This window comes from Dasypus novemcinctus, chromosome 2 (assembly GCF_030445035.2).
Source record: "Dasypus novemcinctus isolate mDasNov1 chromosome 2, mDasNov1.1.hap2, whole genome shotgun sequence".
NCBI classification, from domain to species: Eukaryota; Metazoa; Chordata; class Mammalia; order Cingulata; family Dasypodidae; genus Dasypus; species Dasypus novemcinctus.
Genome location: NC_080674.1, coordinates 169,318,703 through 169,327,260, shown reverse-complemented (window position 1 = coordinate 169,327,260; position 8,558 = coordinate 169,318,703).

Here is an 8,558-nt window from a genome sequence, read left to right as displayed (position 1 = left end):
AGCTGCCCTGGATGGTGCTTCAGAGGTAATCACCGGACATTGTAAATCCTCACAGGGCCTACATGATGGAATAGAGGAGAGTATGGGCCATGATGTGAACCAATGTATATGAGGTGCAGAGGTGCCCAAAGATGTACTTACCAAATCCAATGGATGTGTCATGATGATGGGAACGAGTGTTGTTGGGGGGGGGGGAGAGGGGGGGTGGGGGGGGTGGGGTTGAATGGGACCTCACATATATATTTTTAATGTAATATTATTACAAAGTCAATAAAAAATAAAAAAATTAATAAAAAAAAAAAAAAAAAAAAAAAAAAAAAGAAGAACTGCTGTGTCAGATGGAGTTGGCTGCCAGAGGAATCTGGACCACACCAGGGTCAAGATCCTGGATCCCTAAGCTAGTCCAACCTAATACTCCTTCTTCCTTGGCACATTGCTATCAAATGTCCCTTTTGGAACATTAGGTATAAAAAGATACTTTTCGAAAAGTTGAAATGTAAATCCTTCCTAAATATCTGTCTGAAGAATTGATTGTATTTTCCTCCCTCTTTTATTTTTATTTTTATTGTGCAGCACATACATGATACAAAATTTTCCATTTAAATCATTTTAAATTTACACTTCAGTGGTATTAATTACATTCACAATGTTGCGGTGCTATCACCACCATCCATTATCAAGAGATTTTCATGAACACAAACAGAAACTCTGTATCTATCAGGGAATAACTCCCATTGCTCCTCTACTCTGTGTTAACCTCTAAACTATTTTCTGTCCCTATGAATTTGTTTTTCTAGAGAGTTCATATAGGTGGAATCATACAATATTTGTCCTTTGCATCTGGCTAATTTCATAATGATTCAGGGTTAATCCGTGTTGTAGCATGCATCAGAACATGTGTCAGAACAGCTGAATAATATTTCATTGTTTATCCATTCATCTCTTCATGGATACTTGGGACACTTCACCTTTTGTCTACTGAAAATAATGCTGCTATGAACATTACTCTGTTTGGGTTCCTGTTTTCAGTTCCTCAGGATGTATAACTAGAAGCAGAATTGCCAAGTAATATGGTAATTTTGTTTCTTCAAAACTCCATTTTATTAGTCATTGAAGCCATCTCCATTGTACTGATGCATTCAATATATCCAAAGTCTCATCATCCATGTTATCATCTCCAAGAACAGCAGTCTCATCTCTCATCTTTCACATGCTTTTTTTCTGTTTATTACACTTCACTCTCTTTCCGTCCTTCAGCTTCTGAAAGCAGCTTCATACTTCCCTCAAGGTAGGCATTTTCTTCCAAATCAGCTTTCATTACCACCTTAAGTTGTTCTTCATTTGTTTGATGTACTTTTTTTTCTTCTCTATTTTCTTTTAAATGTTACATTCAAAAAATATGAGGTCCCCATCCCCCCCACCCCACCCCTCCCACATCAACAAACTCTTCCACCATCGCGGCACATCCACTGATCCACTGCACCTGGCGAATACATTCTGCACCACATGGACAGTGGGCCACTTTGTAGTCCACATTCCCCCCCCAGTCCACCCAGTGGGCCACGCAGGACACACAACATCCAGCATCCATCCCTGCAGCACCACCCAGGACCACTCCAAATCCTGAAAATGCCCCCACACCATATCTCTTCGATGTACTTTTGTTTGATGTACTTTTAAGGTTGTCGGTACTTTAAATTTGCTGTTTGGCTTGAATTGTGTTCCCCAGTTTGGGCATGTTCTTGGTGTTGGTCAGCATGTTAGTGGCTGTGACCCATTGAAAATGGGATCTCTTTAAGATGTTTCTTCAGTTAAGATGTGGTCCAACTGAATCAGGTTGGTCTTTAATCTAGATTACTGGAGTCCTTTATAAGTAGAGGGAAAGTGAGACAGGAGACTCCATGGTGAGCAGCCAGAAGCTGAAAGTCAGGGGAACTTGGAAGAGAGAGAAGATACTGCCATGTACATTGCCATGCAACAGAAAAGCCAAGGACAAGGGTCAGTGGGAGCCAGTCCCAGAACTCCACAGGCTTCTGCGGAAAGCATCGCCCTACTGAAGCCTCAACTTTAGACTTCTCCTAGGTGCAAAACTCTGAGTCAATAAATTCATATTGTTTAAAGCAACCCATTTTTTGATAATTTTTTTAGCACCTGGGAAATGGAAACAGATGTGTTCTGATGCGATTTCTGAAGACTGAAGCTCTCTTGAACTGGCAGCCAGCCATCAGCTCAACTTGTTACAAATGTTAGGCTTTCTCATAAAAGTTTCTCTTTTCACTATAAATAATTAGACATTCCCAGCTTTTTGTTAATGGCAACCAATTTTTGTATTTGTGATCATTCATTCTTAAGTCTTGTTTTCATTAATGAAGATCCAGAACCTCCAAATTCTATTTGGATTAGGTTTACATTAAAAAAAAAATTTTTTTTTCTCTACAAGGCAGAAATGTCAATGGCCAGTTCTTTGGGTCTATTTGATTAAAGTTGGATTTTAATAATTTAAAAAATGACTTATGTCCAGCATCCATGTGGAATCTAAGCCCCCTCTTGATATAGATGTGGAGTGGACACAACCATTCTAAGGTCCACAGGATGGAGGAACAGAGTATGGATTAGAGTGGACTTACTGATATTCTATTCATGAACTATTGTGATTACTAATCGAAGAAAATATGGCATTGGTGTGGAGAAAGTGGCCATGGTGGCTGCTGGGGATAGGGAGTGGGAGGAAGAGATGTGATCTGGGGGCATTTTCGGGGGTTGGAGTTGTGCTGGGTGGTGCTGCAGGGAACAGGTACCGGGCATTGTATGTCCTCCCATGGCGCACTGGGTGGACAGTGGGAGAGTGTGGGCTATGGTGCGGACCATTGACCATGAGGTGCAGCGGTGCTCAGAGATGTATTCACCAAATGCAATGAATGTCTCATGATGATGGAGGAGGTTGTTGTTATGGTGGGAGGAGTGGGGTGAGGGGGGTGGGGGGTATATGGGGACCTCATATTTTTTTAATGTAACATTAAAAACAAAAAAGACTATGAATGCAAATACTATTATATCCCTAAATAATTGGTGAGGATTTGCACTAAGTTTTGAGAAGCACTACCCTAATGAACTTTTTTTTTTAAAGATTTATTTTTATTTCTTTCTCTCCCCTTCCTTGCCCCCCCCCCCCCCCCCACGCAGTTGTCTGTTCTCTGTGTCTATTTGCTGGGTCTTCTTCTTTGTCCGCTTTTGTTGCTGTCAGTGGTACAGGAATCTGTGTTTCCTTTTGTTGCGTCATCTTGTTGTGTCAGCTCTCTGTGTGGGTGGCGCCATTCTTAGGCAGGCTGCACTTTCTTTCACGCTGGGTGGCTCTCCTTATGGGGCGCACTCCTTGGGCATGGGGCTCCCCTACGCAGGGGACACCCCTGTGTGGCAGGGCACTCCTTGCGTGCCTCGGCACTGCACTTGGGCCAACTCCACACGGGTCAAGGAGGCCCGGGGTTTGAACCGCGGACCTCCCATGTGGTAGACTGACACCCTAACCACTGGGTCAAGTCTGCTTCCGCTAATGAACTCTTTTCCATTTTTCTGCTAGCAGTTCGAGTGCCCTTTCCTCAGGGAGGCTTTTCTGACCCCACAGATGAAGTCAGGTCTTAGGTTACGAACTCCATGGAATGCACTTCTTTCCTTCAGAGATTTATTCCAGTTATATTAACTTGCTCCATCTCCACCCAGATGTACCCATTATTCTGAACTTGGAGTTTCTTTAGAATTCAGCATGTATATTTGTTATCTCTAAACAAAATATGGCTCAGTGTGGGCTGTTTTTTTAAGATTACATCATAATATGGTTTTCTGAGACTTAATTCTTTTTTTTTTTTTTTTTTTTTTTTTTTTTTTTTAAAGATTCATTTATTTATTTAATTTCCCCCCCTCCCCTGGTTCTCTGTTCTTGGTGTCTATTTGCTGCGTCTTGTTTCTTTGTCCGCTTCTGTTGTCGTCAGCGGCACGGGAAGTGTGGGCGGCGCCATTCCTGGGCAGGCTGCTCTTTCATTTCACGCTGGGCGGCTTTTCCTCACGGGCGCACTCCTTGCGCGTGGGGCTCCCCCACGCGGGGGACACCCTTGCGTGGCACTGCACTCCTTGCGTGCATCAGCACTGCACATGGCCAGTTCCACACGGGTCAAGGAGGCCCGGGGTTTGAACCGCGGACCTCCCATATGGTAGACGGACGCCCTAACCACTGGGCCAAAGTCCGTTTCCTGAGACTTAATTCTTGATTTCCAATTTTTGTTTTGGGATGCATCCATTTTATGTGTACAGTTGCAATAAAAATGTTTCTTTTCACTGCTGTATAAAACTCCATGAGGTGAATAGATCACAATTTACTTATCTATTTTACTGCCAGTAGAAATCTGAATTGTGTCAATATTTTTTCCAACCAGGTACTATTATGGGCTATCTAATGGTTTCTTTTAGGTGTCTCTTGCTCCACATTTCCAAGAACTTTTTTTTAGTTTAGCCTCAGGAGTAGAATTGCTTGGTATATGATATGTGATAACTTGTACTGGGTGATGCCAAATTGTTTTCCCAGACTACACCTCTGCCAGAGTGCATGAGTATTCTCTATTCTACATTTTTGTTAGAACTTGGTTTTATGTCATTTTTATATTTATGCAAGTCTGATGAGTTGAAGTGATTTTTCATTGTAGTTTTAATTTGCACATCCTTGACTATGATAAGATTAAGCCTCTTGTGTTTGTTGACATTTGGGATTCCTCTTCTGTGAAGAGTCTGTTTTGCCTGTTTTCTCTTGGGTTGTTTATCTTTTTCTTATTGGTTTACAGGAGTTACTTCTAGATACTAATCATATGTATGCTATGTATATATTGTGGCTTTCTTCTCCCAATTATGGTTTTTCTGTTTACTCTCTTTGTCTTTTGTTCTTAATTCTAATGAAGTTTACTTTATTAACATTTCCATTGTGATTTATTCTTTTTGTATCTTATATGAGAAATCTTTCCCTAGCCTAAAGTCATAATGGTATTTTCCCACATTTTCTTCTAAAAGTTTTAAAATCTTCTTTTCATACTTAGTTGTTTGATCCATATTAAATTGAATTTTGCATATAATGTGAGGTATGAATCCATTTTCATGTGCATTTATTAATTTGATTTTTTATTTAACTTTTTAGTTAAAGAAGTCGTAGGTCTATAGGAAAATCATGTAAAAATATAGCGTTCCCGTATACCTCTCCTATTATTAAGACTTTGCATTAGTGTGGTATCTTTGTTACAATTGATGAAAGAATATTATAATTGTACTATTAACTAAAGTCTATAGTTTACATTAGGGTATATATTTTTCTAATATACCACCCTTGTATTAATACCTTGCAATGGTGTGGTAGATTTGTTATAATTCATGAAAGAACATTATTGCAATTGTACTATTACCTGTAGCCCATATAAATGATCTTAAATTTTCCCTTTTAATCACATTTGCTATATAACTCGCAGCTGCTAATTATATTTACAATGTTGTGCTACACTCACCACCATTCATTTCCCAAACTTTATAATCACCCAAAAAAAAAAAATCTGTACAAGTTAAGCATTAACTCCACATTAGCTGCACAACCCAGCTTCTGGTAAACTTGTATTTTAGATTCTAACTCTTATGAGTTTGCTTATTCTAATTATTTAATGTAAGTGAGATCATACAATATATGTCTTTTTTTATCTGGCTTACTTCACTGAACATAATATCATCAAGGCTCACCTGCGGTCACCCCTCGGGCTGAAGTGTGGTTTGCTGGCCTGGCAAGGGGGGCAGCCGCGGTAGGCCTAATTCCACTGCCCCCATAATAGGGTGGTTGGTCGGGCCCACCGCCACCCCTGAAGGGAACTCGGCATGGGCGCAGAGTGCCCTCGGGTCTCCCCTTCTCGGCAGCTATGCTTCCGCGGCCGCCCCTCCTCCCGGGTGGCGCCACACGATGCCTGTGGGGCAGTACCCTTCTTCTTCCTTCTCCCTGCGCAGGCGCAGGGCGGAAAATTCCAGTCTGCCCTTTTCCCCTCCCCCGACAGCAGCAACAGCCAGGCGTGGGCGGAAAAATCCAGTCTGCCCTTTTCCCCTCCCCCGACAGCAGCAACAGCCAGGCGTGGGCGGGAAACTCAAGTCTGCCCTCCACCCCAGCAACAGCAGCCACCAATCCCTAAACCCTGCCCCTTCCCCCAGCAACAGCGACAGCCAATCCCTAACCACCACCCCTCCCCCGCCCAGTACCGCCCACTGACCTTTTGCCGGCAACCAATCAGAACAGGGCGTGGCTTTGACCAATCAGCCTTCCCCAGCCCCTATAAAACTGTTGCCTCTCCCTCAAAAAAGGGACTTGCGTGTTTACCTTGTCTCCGCGGTAGTTCTTCTGCCGTGCGCTCTCCAGTCCCGAGAGCCCCCGACAAGGGCCTGGCCTCCCTTGTCCCCAGTTCGTCGCCTGCTTCTCCGGGCGACCCCTTCGTCGCCGGCTTTGCCGGGCGACCCCGTCAGCCGAACCGCGCAACCCCTTGTGAGACCGATCCCTCGTCTGCTGCCGGACCGACCCCTCGTCCCAAGCAGGACCGACCCCTCGTCCAGAGCTGGACCGACCCCTCGTCCGCAGCCAGACCCCACCTCTACCGACCGAGCAAACCGTCGCTGTTGGCGCCCAACGTGGGGCAAGGCAACCCCCACCACAGCCTCACTCCATAACCTGGCGGCCCCTCCCCTCCTCTCTTCTCACCTTGGGACTTCTCTCGTGCAACATTGCTGCTACCTGAGCCTTGGCTACCTCATATGATCCACGGCGGTCTGGGAGAATCGCTGGATGGCTTTCTCCTTCCATGTCGGGGGCTTATACCGACCCGCTATGATTAAGAGGAGCCTTGGATTTCTCAGGAGCGCGCGCTTGCACATCTGAAGTAATCCTACCACAGCCCTACGCCCTCCTCTCTTCTCACCTTGGGACTTCTCTCGTGCAACATTGCTGCTACCTGAGCCTTGGCTACCTCATACGATCCACGGCGGTCTGGGAGAATCACTGGATGGCTTTCTCCTTCCATGTCGGGGGCTTATACCGACCCGCTATGATTAAGAGGCACCAATAAAACTCTCAGGAGTGCGTGCCTGAGCACCTCCACCCCTGCCTTCACCTCTGCCTCCTCCCCTCCGTGCTTGCTCCCCTTTGCCTTGCTCCACTGCTCGTCGTTCCGCCCTCCCCTCGTCGGGGCCTTCTCTTGGCCCGCGACCACCGTCGGAGTCCCATCGGCTCCGACCCCTCATCTCACCGCACACCTCGGCTCCCGTCGCTGCGCTCTCAAGGATGCTGCTCAGCCAATCTGGGTCCCCGGGAGATACGTCAAACCCGCCACCTCAGCAGCGGATGTCCCGCAGGGAACGGCGCCAGATGCGAGTGATCCAGCACCAACTGAGCCAGCTCACCCTCCACCCCGAGAGACAACCATCCAACCCTGAAGTCCGTTTGCTGCTCGCACTCTACCATCAGTGCAGACGCCGGAACCCTCACCATGCTGCTGAGCCAATTAACATAGTCTCTCTCCTTCTCCTTATGCTCTCCCTCGCCACCTCTGGCCAAGCTAACCCCTCTCACCAGCCCCGCTAAACAGCCCGCAACCCGCTTTCCCCGGCCCGCGGCTTGCGGAGCTTCCTCCTGTCTCGACCTCACTCCTCTTCTCAGCCATCCAAAGCGTCCTTTCTCGTCCCCCGCCCCCCTCCTTTTTTTTTGCCTGAACCCCCACTGCGTTGCAGATTGGGCTGCCCCATGTCGGCCCGCCCCATTAACATCGGCCTCTCTCGCACCTGTGAAGACTTTGGCCTTCTTATTGTCCTCGCCTACGTCTCCACCGCTCCCGACGCTGCCGCCACCACCGCCGCTGGTGCCCTGACGCGACTTGTCCTCACAAGCTGCGATCCTCCAGACCATCACACAGTCTGCCTCTGCCGCTCTTCGCCGCCAAGAAGAGATCAACTACCTGTAACGCGCTGTCACCCTGGACTTTTAACAAGCAGATGGACCTTATAGCCACCGAGATCAACGAAAATTGGACATTGGCCACCCTTGCTTGCAACGGCAAGATACCGCCCCCCAAATTGTACATTTATATCCCCGGCATACTCACCTCCCTCTTCAGCCCCGCTTCCCTCATTGCTTGCTGCCTCTTGGGCCTCGGCTACTTGCTACTGCTGCCATCCTGGCCCTTATTTGAAAAGAAGGGGGAAATGCGGTCACCCCTCGGGCTGAAGTGTGGTTTGTTGGCCTGGCGAGGGGGGCAGCCGCGGTAGGCCTAATTCCACTGCCCCCATAATAGGGTGGTTGGTCGGGCCCACCGCCACCCCTGAAGGGAACTCAGCATGGGCGCAGAGTGCCCTCGGGTCTCCCCTTCTCGGCAGCCATGCTTCCGCGGCCGCCCCTCCTCCCGGGTGGCGCCACACGATGCCTGTGGGGCAGTACCCTTCTTCTTCCTTCTCCCTGCACAGGCGCAGGGCGGAAAATTCCAGTCTGCCCTTTTCCCCTCCCCCGA